The 12,518-nt window shown below is 37.4% G+C and overlaps 2 pseudogenes; one reads left to right on the top strand and one right to left on the bottom strand.

The window, feature by feature from the left end:
- Nucleotides 1-5,223: 5,223 nt before the first annotated feature.
- LOC109386519 (signal recognition particle 14 kDa protein-like) lies at nt 5,224-5,552 on the bottom strand (annotated as a pseudogene).
- Nucleotides 5,553-10,149: 4,597 nt separating this feature from the next.
- Nucleotides 10,150-12,518, top strand: part of LOC109386018 (histone H3.3-like) — a 29,186-nt pseudogene continuing 26,817 nt past the window's right edge.

Genomic DNA, 12,518 nt, shown 5'->3' with positions numbered 1-12,518 from the left:
CAGCCATATTTTATTATACCACTTGAAATTTCCAAAATTATAAATGTTGTCCCTTGCATTTGACTCTTTTTATTAAGCAAGACAGGAATGCCTGGAGGGTACTTGGCTATGAAGGGGATAGAGTAAGAATAAACCAGTTTTATGGAAAAAATTTTTAACTGATCTTTGAAATCCTAGCTCAAGTATCGCCTCATCTTAAAAGCCTTTCTTTAATCTTCAGATGGAGGTACATCCATCTCTTCCAGGCCACCAGATTTTTAAGTATGACTCTACTATAGCTCTTACCCTGCTGTGTTGTAAATGTTTGCTTACCTGTATTAACTTTGTAACTGTGAACTTAAGGTGATAATAATTCTGTATTCATTTCTGTATTCCCAGTGTCTAGAGAGTGCTTGTTTCATGCTAAGCACCATGCTATGTTTGATGAAAGAATGGATGCTTGAGTGTACAAATGAATTATCAAGTCATAAAATATTAGCTTTAGAAGGCACCTTGGCAATCCAGTCCACTGTTTCCACTGTATCCATAGAGGATGGAATTGCCCATAGTCACATGGCTGGTTACTTAGAAACAGGACCAAAACTTAGTCTATTCTTTGAACACTGTTCCTCATTGTATATTTCTATAAACTTTTAAAAATTTATTTTAAGAATAATATTATACATAAAGAAGTTGCAAAAACAGGCCAGAGAATTCTCATATACTTTTCACTCAGCTCCCTATAAAGTTAAAAATCTCTTATAACCATAGTACAATTATCAAAGCTTGAAAATTAACAGTGATACAACACTATAGACACAACTACTAATTTGATTTTAATTTTACCAACTTTTCCACTACAGTCCTATTCCTGTTTCAGGATCCAATTCAGGATCACATATTGGATTTAATTTTCATGACTCTTTCATTTCCTCCAATCTGAGGGAATTCCTCAGTCTTCCCTGTCTTTCATGACCTTGCCATGCTTTAAGAGTAATAAAGAGTAGTGAAGATGCCACTGAAGAGTGTATTTTGTAGAATGTCCCTCAATATGGTTTGTGTGCTGTTTTTTCATGATTTTACTAAGGTTGTGTATTTTGGAGCAAGAATACACAGAAACAACGTGCCCTCTTTAATGACTCTTATCAGGGGATACATGATGTCAATATGTGTAATTACAGGTAATAGTCACCTTGATCACTTAGTTATGTGTCTGCAGCATTTTTCCACTGTAAGGTTATTATTACTCTTTGTAATTAATAAATAACTTACAGGAGATGGCTCAAGACTACACATCCCCAAATATGGTCGTTGTTGCCCCCAAAAACTAAAAAGGCCGATCTCCAATGTGCTTCCAATGCACCTTGTATTTATATCTATTATAGACTTAGCTCACTGCAGAGCAATAATCTCTTTGTATATTCCAAATATCTGGGAGTTCATTCTAAGCAGTATGTATTTTTCTCTCTCTATTGCCATGGCTTGGCATGACCATTAGCTTATTGAAGTCACTTTCTAGCTGTATGACCTTTGGGTAATTGTTACTCAACCTCTGTGTCTTGGCAACAACTACCACATTTGGACATGCTATTCAAACCTATGTGCCAGCTAATCCATGAGTCTGCCAGTTTTCAATGTGGTCTTCTAGAACAGAAAAGGCTTTGCAGCAGGTCCAGATTGTTGTATTAGCTTTCCTGTTACTGGGGCCTTATGAGCCAGCATACTCAAGTTTGTTTGAAAGTATATGTGGCAAATAGGGATTATATATGAATCCTCTGAAAACCTCCCTTAAGGTTATTGTAAGAGTTAAAGGAGTTAATACATTTAAAGTGCTTAGAAAAGGGACTGAAAAAAGTAGCCAATCAATAAATATTAGCTTTTATTTATTGTTATTGAAGGAACTCTTTAAAATCTAGTTGAATGAACTGATAAATCAATGATAAGAGCAAGAGAAACCTGGAAGGCAAAGAAAAATGGTCTAGCTCTCAGGTGAGGTCTAGTAACTACACCAATTTCACCAAGTTTTCATGAACTTGAAAATATTGGTTTTTAGTTATATAAATAGTTTGGTTACATCAGTGATTCCCAACTAGCAATACTATATGATGTATTATAAGTTATGCTGTACATTTGTACACAGTAATGATTAGATTACTATAGTTTTAAAAATCTCTGATAGAAAGTATATTTAGTAATACTTTCTTATTACTCAAAGGTACTTCTTACTCTGTGGAAAGAACTATCTCTACCTCACCAGTTTCAGAAAATTGCTATAGAACAGAAAACAAAAGAATCTTGTTAAAGTATAAAGATCAGGATCTCTTTTGGAACAGTGGTCTCCAAAGTGGGTGCTCACACTCAAAGATGATACAATATAGGATCCTGAATTGGATCCTGGAACAGGAATAGGGCTTCAGTGTAAAAGGAGAGGGGAAAAAAATTAAGAATTTCTAGTTATATCTATGTGTGAATTAAAAAAAAGAAGAAAGAAAGCTCAATCACTACTTATTATGACATAATCTTATTTGGTCCATATATCTGGAGTCATGAACCACTCATGGGTTCAGTGCTTCCCCAATGAGTTCCCCCAATGGGTTCCATAATGCAGCATATTACAATGGATTGCTGTTCACAACCACACAATTAAGAATATGAATGGGGGGAAGAGGCTTGATCACTGCACTGTACACCTGAAGCTGATGTTGTATAATATTGTATGTCAACTATAAGTGAATATATATATATATATATATATATATATATATATATATATATATACTTTATATATACAATATATATATATATATATATATATATATATATATATATATATATAGTCATGGGACGTGGAGTATAGTGTGGGAGTGGAGTCAAGGGATTTGTAACAGATATGTATGATATTGGGGGGAAATGGGGCTGCAGATTGGGGGAGGGGGTTGTCACTTCAAGGAGTAAAAAGTATAACTATTGCACTGTGTTGTACAGCTGAAACTAATTCTAAAAAATGTGTATTTCATAATAAAAACAATTTAATAAAAAAAGAAATATATACATAATTCTCAGAATTTACAAGAAAAAAAAAGAATATGAATGGGTTATATCACTAAACAAACCCTTGTAAAGTAATTAAGGAGCTAGAAGTGTTTTCTGTAGGGTCGATGGGGAGACAACAGACAGCATAGCTAATCGTAACACCTACAATATAAACTAAAACAAACAAAAAATAAAAAGTCAAGCCTTAAACTTCTACTCCTATTATGAACTCTACATTAGACAGAAAACAAGATTTTAAAAACAAATGATGAATTAATGAGATCTGACTAGAAGTTGACAACAAACTTGCAGAATTAACAGAGGTTACTTGAAGTATGAATTTACATTTACTGTTTTTAACAATAAACCTCTGCCAAAGTTTCTATTTTATGTCATAGCTTTTTGTAATGAATAATTTCAACTGTAAGAGTCATTAAAATTAATGACATAAATGAATTAAATCTTGACCTAGGTTTTGATTTACTGTATTTAACATTAGTTAAACTGAAACTTCAAAATTATTCAAATTCATAATGAATTTCTTTAACTCTAGGAATGACTGGGAGACTTACTATGCATATAAACATTCACTGCAGCAAATTTAGAAACAGTCTAAATATTAAGCAATATGAGAATGGATAGTAAATTATAGTATTACCATATAATGTAATATTAGGTATACATTTAAAATACTTCTAACATCTAGGTATCTATGTTGAAATATGCTTACAACACTTGTAAATAGGCAAATTGTACAGCATATATATGTTAAAATTATATATATATATATATATAAATTACTTATACACAAAGAATCTTGAAAGCAAATAAATTTTTTAAAGTTTATTTGTAAAATAAGGGACTATGGATGATTTCCTTTATTATTATCACTATTATCATTGCTACAGACTGATATATGATGCATGGTTTAAAACAGAAAAAAAAAACCTAAAAGGAAGCCAAACTGTATAATGTACCTGATCTGTAAGTTTTATAAAATGTGCAGCAGTTGAAAATACAATATATTCAACAATCAAGGCGTTATACAAATGCATATGTTTACCCTTCAGTAAATAATTCCCCAAGGACAAATTCTTCCTTACAAAGTGTTATTCACAGATCCTCCTTTTGTTCCACAGTGGAAGTGAACTATTTCCTTTGTTACTCTCAAATCCTTGATTTCCCAAAGGGAAATTTCCTGGGACTATTCTTTCCTGATTTTTCTCTTCTCCTGTGGTTGTGCCTGTTCAGTCTCTTGGTCTCCTTTGCAGCCATTTTTCTTTTGTCCGTCCCTGAAAATCACTGCCTTTTGGGGTTGTGTCCTTGAACTTCTCTTCTTTTCTCTCTATACCCATCCTGAGTTAATCCATGAATTTCTGTAGATTCATTTACCTTGTGGTTATATACTGATGAAGATGATTCTTTTTTTTTTGCTAATAAATAGGTTTAATGATACATTGCTCATCACACAGTTGGCTACAGATACTTTAATCCAGGAATATACAACTATGCAACACAGACCAATTAGCCAGATCTAAAATAAACTACCTTCTGAAAACTACCCTGTAGGGCCGGCCGAGTGGCGCGATGGTTAAGAACTGGCTTGGGACGCCAGAGGGCCCCGGTTCAGATCCCACATATGAGGGCCAGTGACACTGCCCTCTACAGCTAAGATGCTGAACAACAGCTCACCCTGGAGCTGGGCTGCCGTGAGTCGCCGGCGACGGCGTAGGCTGCAGCCCCTGTGGCAGTGGGTTGCCATGGGCTACCGTGTGTAGCCAGCAGCCAGCGTGAGCGGCCAGCAGCCACTGGGAGCAGCCAGCAGCCACTGTGAGCAGCCGTCCAGAAGCCGGTGACTGATTTGCTTCAGCCAGGAAGAGCTCAATGATGGTGCCAACTTGGGTCAGTGAAGAGACGTCCTCCACAACTAGACTGAAGAAGAAAAGGACAGCAACTTGTCTGTTCCCCTTCCCTCAATTCCCCAGTGCTGTTCTCATCCCCCAATTCCCCAATTAAAAAAAAATCTTAAAAAAACAACGAAAAACACTACCCTGTAAACATTACACCTCTCCTTGCATCAAAAATGACCTTAATCTCATATGAAAAGTTATTGTAGGGGAACCAGAAACCTAGTTTTGTGGTCAAAAGTAAAAACCAAAGGAAAAATATCAATTCAGTGGTTAGTTGGGGAAAGAATGAATCTGGTGCCCTTCACTGTGCTGCTTTGGTCTTCTTACTCTTGCTCTTTTTGTCCCTCTTCTTCAGCGCATCCATGTTAGCTCTCAATAGGTTTGAATACGTCATCTGAAACTTACTCTTTTGGAGCCCACCACAGTGTTGATCTTCTTTTTCCCATCAGTAGCTCTTAACAGACACTTGTTGTCTGATGGCTCAAAGCTGTCCACAGAACCTTTGCTTGGCAGGGGTTCAGTTTGCCCATCACGCTTCTTCAGGGTGATGAACACACTACCCGACAACCAGCACTTCTGGAAAAGCCTGGTCAGCTCTGTCAGAAACTGCTCACTCTCCAACAGCACCATTCTGGCTCCACTAGCTCCGCTCTATCAGCCACTGATAATTCTTAAATATGTTACTCCAGACCTCTCCCTACGTATTTCATCTGGTTGCCTCACAGGCTACTTGAGTGTAATATGTCTAGCGTTGCATTCATGTTTCACTATCACTACCTCTTCCACCTTTTCCCCTCCATTTCCTGTATTGCCTATTTCTGTGAAAGGCAACATCACCCCCATCCCCACCCATCCCAGGTTCCCTTCTTTGTTTAAATTCTCAAATCTAATCCGTCACTAAGACCAGATGATTACACCTTTATGATATATTCAAAATCCATTCTGTCTACATACTCACCACCATTACCTATACTACTGTATAACATAATTATGTATAACCTCTGTTATAGTAAACTATCTCATAACTAACATCTCTATCTTCATACCTTATCCACTGCAAATCATTTGCCAAACTTTTGCCAGGGTGATCTTCATGAAACGCAAATGCTAAAAATGCTAATGTATCATACTAAACCATGCAATGTATAAATGACTTTTCATAACCTACAGGATAGAGTTTAAACAGCTCATCCTAATTTATATGATTCAACACTTCTTCAATTTTCAATCTTCAATCTTCTCTCACACCAGCCCTGTTGTACTGCAGGTCCTAGCCATTTTGCAATATACAAAAACCACACACACTTTTTTGTGGCTGGGAAGCACACTTCCCTCTGCCAAGGTACCCTTCCCTATAATCCTTTACTTGGGAAGCTCTTAATTATTCTACAGAGCTACCTCACCTTATCCTCATGGCCATTCCTAATTTCCCAGTTTGGGTTGCCTGCTCATCTTCTGTGGTCCCAGAACACTGTGGCCTAACTTTTATCCTCAGGCTTTTATCACATTGAACATGCCCATTTATTTGCCTGGGTTTTCCCACTTCAGAAAAAGTTCCTGGGGAGCAGGAAGTGTGTTTTCTCTTATTGTCAGTGTATCCCAGGACCTAGCTCAGAGACTGGCACATAAATAGACAAAGAGACAAACAAGAGACTGGTAGTTAAATCATTGGGGAGCCTCTCCTTTCTCTGAGGCCTTCTGAGGCATGGGTAACTTTTGCACACTCTGGACACTTCCCTATGAATCCAATGAGTACTGCCAGCCACATGCAAACTTGAGAAGTAAATTTTCAATCCCTACATACCTCTTATAACCCCTTCTAATCCTGAACACCCAGGTCCCACATGTTCTCTGCAACCTCCAGTCCATTGTACCTGCTTTAGTCTGGCTAACACGTTAGAAAACATCTAGGAGAATCTATGATATACTGATAAAATATTTATTCTCAGGAGCTGTCTTTTGATTGGTAACAATATTTGACTGAAATGGATGAATCCAAATAGTAGTATTTCAAAATGGTTGACAAGATAAGTGTTAGTAGGTGGTGGGTATAATGGTTTAAAAACACTCCGCCAAATTCTTTATCACATCTCCCATTGAGAGGTGGGGTTATCTCCTTGAATCTGGGTAGACTTGGAAATTCTTTATCCATTCGAGCATGGTTGAAGTGATGCAATGTGACTTCTAAACCTGTGTCATAAAAAGCAATGCAGCTCCCATCAGGTTCTCTTTAAATACACAGTTTCTGACATTCTTCTTACAATGTTGCCTCTTGGGCCCAGGCACCATGCTGTAAGAAGCTCAGAGGCATGGAGAGGCCATGAGCTTTGCTCCAGTTGATAGCCTCAGATGAGCTAGGACTTTAAGTCATCTAAGCCCAAGTGCCAGGCATGTGAGCAAAAATGCTTCCAGATAATTGCAGCCCTAGCCATTCAATTCACCCCCGTAATTCAGAGTGGAGACCCCAGACATGGTGTGGCAGTGACAAACCATCCCCATATGCCCTGTATAAACCCCCAAACCACAGACTCTGTTGTTGAAATGGGAAAAAATTATTATGTGGAGTACAGTATTTTTGTACAATTCCTTCTGCCTTTTGTCTTACAGACTTCACTCACTTCCACAGTTACTTAGGTTAGCAAATTTTTCCTAATAAACAACTTTTTACCTAATTTCACATACAACTTGATATTCTTCTTGAAGGGAAGCCCTCCAAATTATATGAACTTCAGAATCCACAAGACATGAATTTGCCCCTCATGGAAGTCATATTTTACATATGCTTTTCCCAATATGTAATGATTTGAGGCAACTGGGGAAAAGTTTTTTCACACTAAAGGGGAAGACCTAGCAATACATGAAGACCATAAGGAAAAAAACCTGAAAATCCTGTAGAAGCAAATTCCTTTTTTTGCAAGTAGCTTAGTGACTTTAGGAATTGTTTTAATGTCCACATGTGAAAATTATATAGGGTAGTTTCAAGGGTATGTGCAGAAGCTACAAAGACATTTCCCTTTATGTTGATAGAAAATGATGCAAAAGGCTATATCCTGGATGAGATGTTTAATTTTGATGAAACATAATGTTTGATGAAACATCTCTCTAGGACCTTTTTTGGAGGAAGAAACAGAAACTCCCATGTTTCTGGGTAAAAAATATTGACTGGCTGTGATGCTGGGTGCAAGTATCAGTGCAGATTTTTCCATGCCAGTGTGTTATTAATCTCACATACTTGTTTTTGAGAGTTATCTGGTTAATATTTGCCATAAGTTTTTGGGTGTTTTTTTAAAGATTTTTTTATTGGGGAATTGGGAGGATGGGAACAGCGCTAGGGAATTGGGGAAGGGGAACAGACAAGTTGCTGTCCTTTTGTTCTTCAGTCTAGTTGTGGAGGACGTTGCTTCACTGGCCCAAGTTGGCACCATCATTGCGCTCTTCCCAGGAGAGGCAGATCAGTTGCCAGCTTCTGGATAGCTGCTCACGCTGGCTGCTGGCCGCTCACGCTGGCTGCTGGCTACATACAGTAGCCCATGGCAACCCACTGCCACAGGGGCTGCAGCCTACGCCGTCGCCGGCGACTCACGGCAGCCCAGCTCCAGGTTGAGCTGTTGTTCAGCATCTTAGCTGTGGAGGGCAGTGTCACTGGCCCTCATATGTGGGATCCAAACCGGGGCCCTCTGGCATCCCAAGCCAGTTCTTAACCATCGTGTCACTCGGCCGGCCCTTGCCATAAGTTTTGAATGGTATGCCTCAACCTATTTTTTCCATAAACTGTTACTTTCAAGGCACAGTTTTAAAGATATGGTTTTATATAAGAAAATTTGTGTTAGAGTTTAGAGTTTAATTCTCTGATGCAAAATTATTAAATTGTGAACATGTCCTTCCTAGGCAAATATTTTATCTTGTTCATTTTTATAACCTCAACCTGTAGCATAGTGACTGTTTAATGGTTAAATATACATTATAATGTAGTGTAGCAACTCTGCCTGACTCCCTTTGGGTCTTACTGACTTCTTAGCCCCGGGGTATGCATCTTTCTTTCTCAACCACTCACCTTTACATCCAGGTGAGATAAGGTGGCCTTCTGCCTTGACACTCTTGAGACCTAACCATCAGTAATTCAAAATCAAACATTTCATTGATACCTACTAATTAATAATTGATTTGTCTCAATATTTTCATGGCAGGCCCTGCTTCTATATTCTGTTTGCTGTCAGGTTCAATGATGGCTGCAAGAATGCCTAATTTCTAGTGTCTGCCTGCTTGAAATTGTTTTATTCTGAGATGTTTTATTCTAGAATTCCTTTTAGCCTGCACAACCAGTTATAATAATAATAATTTGCATTTGTAGAACACTTAAGTTTCCAAATGAACTTCTTTAATGTTAGCCATGACCCTGAGGGTGCAGAGGGCAAACAATATCCCTGTCCTTATGAAGGTCAGAGTAGTTAAACGACTTAAGAAACTTGAGTTCTACCCCCACATCTGCACCTATTTCTATTTGACAATTTTAACTTTTAATGCAGTGGCTTTATAATGCACATAATGTGACTTTGCCATGAATTTATCTCTCATTAAAAAAACTCATTCTCAAATACAAAGAATATTTTTAAGTGCAAAGTAAAACTAATTTTCAAGTAAAAGAATGGAGCTTCTTTAGAAGACAGTTGACAATTTTTAGACATTCTCTATGAAGCATCTTGATTTTAGAAATTGTTCAAAGTGAGGGTAAAACTTTCTAGAAAGCAAACCTGTGGCTTATTGCTCAAAGTTTACTATCTGCCAGATATGGCATCTAATCCAGAGTTAGAAATTTGCCTAAGGCATCCTTTGCAAACCCTGACTGAGAACTGAGGATGGCTGATTCAGGGTTTGTAACCCAAGCATCTCAATTCTACCTCTTATGTAAACCCAGTGGAATGTTACTCTGGAGCCTGCAAAAAGCAGGTCTATCCAGCCCTCTGGTAATTCATCTTTAAAGATTAGAACAAAAAAAAATCTAAGCAGGTTTAACTATATATATGGACTAACAGAATTTTTGTATCATTTAAGAGAATATATAACACACTTAAAATATAAAGATACATATAGATTAAAAGTAAAAGGATGGAAAAGGACATACCATGCTAATCCTAAACAAAAGAAAGCAGAGGTAGTTATATTAATTTCAGACAGAACAGATGTCAAAGCAAGGAAAATTTTCTTGGACAGAAAGGGGAACTACATAATGACAAAAGGGACAATACTGCAAGAAAACATGGAATCCTTAATACAACCCAACAACGAAGCATCAAAATATGTGAGGCAAAAACTGATAAAACTGCAAGGAGAAGTAGATGAATCCACTTTTATAGTTAGAGACCTCAACACTCCTCTAGCAGAAATAGACAGATCTAGTAGGCAGAAAGTCAGTAAGGAGACAGTTAACTACAACAACACCATTAATTAACTGGATATAATGAAAATCTATAGATTACTTCATCTAACAACAGCAGAATACACATTCTTCTCAAGCTCACAGGGGATATTCACCAAGATAAACCACATTCTTGGCCATAAAACACACCTCAACAAATTTTTTAAAAATCATACACTCATAGAAATCATACAATATCTGCTCTCAGACCACAATTCAATTAAACTAGAAATCAAAAATAAAGATAGCTGGAAGATGCCCAAATACTGAAACACTAAACAGCACAATTCTAAATAACACATGGGTCAGAGTAGAAACCTCAAAAAAAAGTATATTTTAAACTAAATGAAAATTAAAACAACTTATCAGAGTTTGTGGGATGTAGTGAAAACAGTGCTTACAGAAAATTTCATAGCATAGAATGCATATATTACAAAAGAAGAAATGTCTAAAATCTATTATCTAAACTCCCATCTTAGGAAACTAAAAAAAAAAAGTAAATTGAGTCCAAAGGAAGATAAGAAACAATAAAAAATGAGAGCAGAAATCAATGAAATTGAAAATAGAAAACTAATAACGAAAAGCAATAAACCAAAAGCTGTTTCTTAGAAAAGATCAATAAAATTGATATGTCTTTAGCCAGTCTGAATAAGAAAAAAATGAGAAGGAGGAAGTACTGCTAATATCAGAAATGGAAGAGGGGACATTACTACAGATCCATGGACTTCAAAAAAATAATCAAGGAATACTATGAACAACTTTATGCCCAGAAATTTGATGACCTACATGATGTGAACCAATTCCTTGAAAGATACAAGCTGACAAAATTCACACAAGAAGAAATAGGTTATATTAAAAGGCCTATATCTATTAAAGAAATTGAATTAACAATCAATAACCTTCAAAAACAGAAAGCACCAGGCCCAGATGGGTTCACTGGTGAATTCTACCAAACATTTAAGGAAAAAAAATATACTAATTGGCTACAATCTCTTTAAGAAGATGGAAGGGAATACTTCTTGACTCATTATATGAGGCCAGCACCACCCTGATAACCAAAACCAGACAAAAACATTACAAGAAAACTACAGATAATACCACTTATGAATATGGGTGAAAAAATATTCATCAAAATTATACCAAATCAAACCCAGCAATATGTGAAGTGGATGATATATCACAATCAAGTGTGATCCATCCCAGGAATGCAAAACCTGTTTAATGCTTGAAAAATAATCAGTGTAATTTACCACATTAATAAGTTATATTAAAAAAAGCTATCTGAGGGGCGTCTGGTCATGATGACAGAGTACATAAATGGCGGTACTCACCTCCTCCCATAACCACATCAAAATTACAACTAAATTATAGGACAACCATCATTGAGAATGGCCTGAAGTCTAGCTGAACAGAAGGCCTATAACTTAGGATATACAGACAAAGCCAAGTTGAGATAATAGGAGGAGGGGCAGAGACAAAAAATGGATTGGTTCCACACCCAAGTGTGGTGGTTGAAAATCAGGACACACATGGGCCGGCCGAGTGGCGCGTTGGTTAAGAGTTGGCTTGGGAGCACCAACTCTGAGCAGCAGGGCCCCAGTTCAGATCCCACATTAGGGCCAGTGATGCTGCGCCCTCTACAGCTAAAATGGTGAACAACAGCTCGACCTGGAGCTGGGCTGCCACGAGTCACCAGGGATGGTGTAGGCCGCAGTGGAGCTGCAGTGGGCTGCCATAAGCTACCATGAGCAGCCGACAGCCGGCATGAGCTGCCAAGAGCCGCCGTGAGTGGCTGTGCAGTGGCCAGCAACCGATCTGCCTCATTCAGGAAGAGCGCAATGATAATACCAACATGGCCCAGTGAAGCAACGTCCTCCACAACTAGACTGAAGAACAAAAGGACAGCAACTTGTCTGTTCCCTGTCCCCGATTCCCCAATGCTGTTCCCCTCCCCCAATTCTCCAATAAAACCTTTAAAAAAAATCAAGGGACAGATAAAGAGCTTCCCAGACAAGAAAAAGCAAAAGGAGTTCATCACCATCAAACCAGTATTACAATAAATATTAAAGGCACTTCTTTAAGAAGAAGGAAAAAAATCAAGAATTTGAATAATAAAATGGCAATAACTACATATCTATCAACAATTACTTTAATGTAAATTGATTAAATGCTCCAATCTA

This window comes from Hipposideros armiger, unplaced genomic scaffold (genome assembly GCF_001890085.2).
Source record: "Hipposideros armiger isolate ML-2016 unplaced genomic scaffold, ASM189008v1 scaffold_7, whole genome shotgun sequence".
Lineage (NCBI taxonomy): Eukaryota > Metazoa > Chordata > Mammalia > Chiroptera > Hipposideridae > Hipposideros > Hipposideros armiger.
This window is presented reverse-complemented; position numbering and strand designations above follow the sequence as displayed.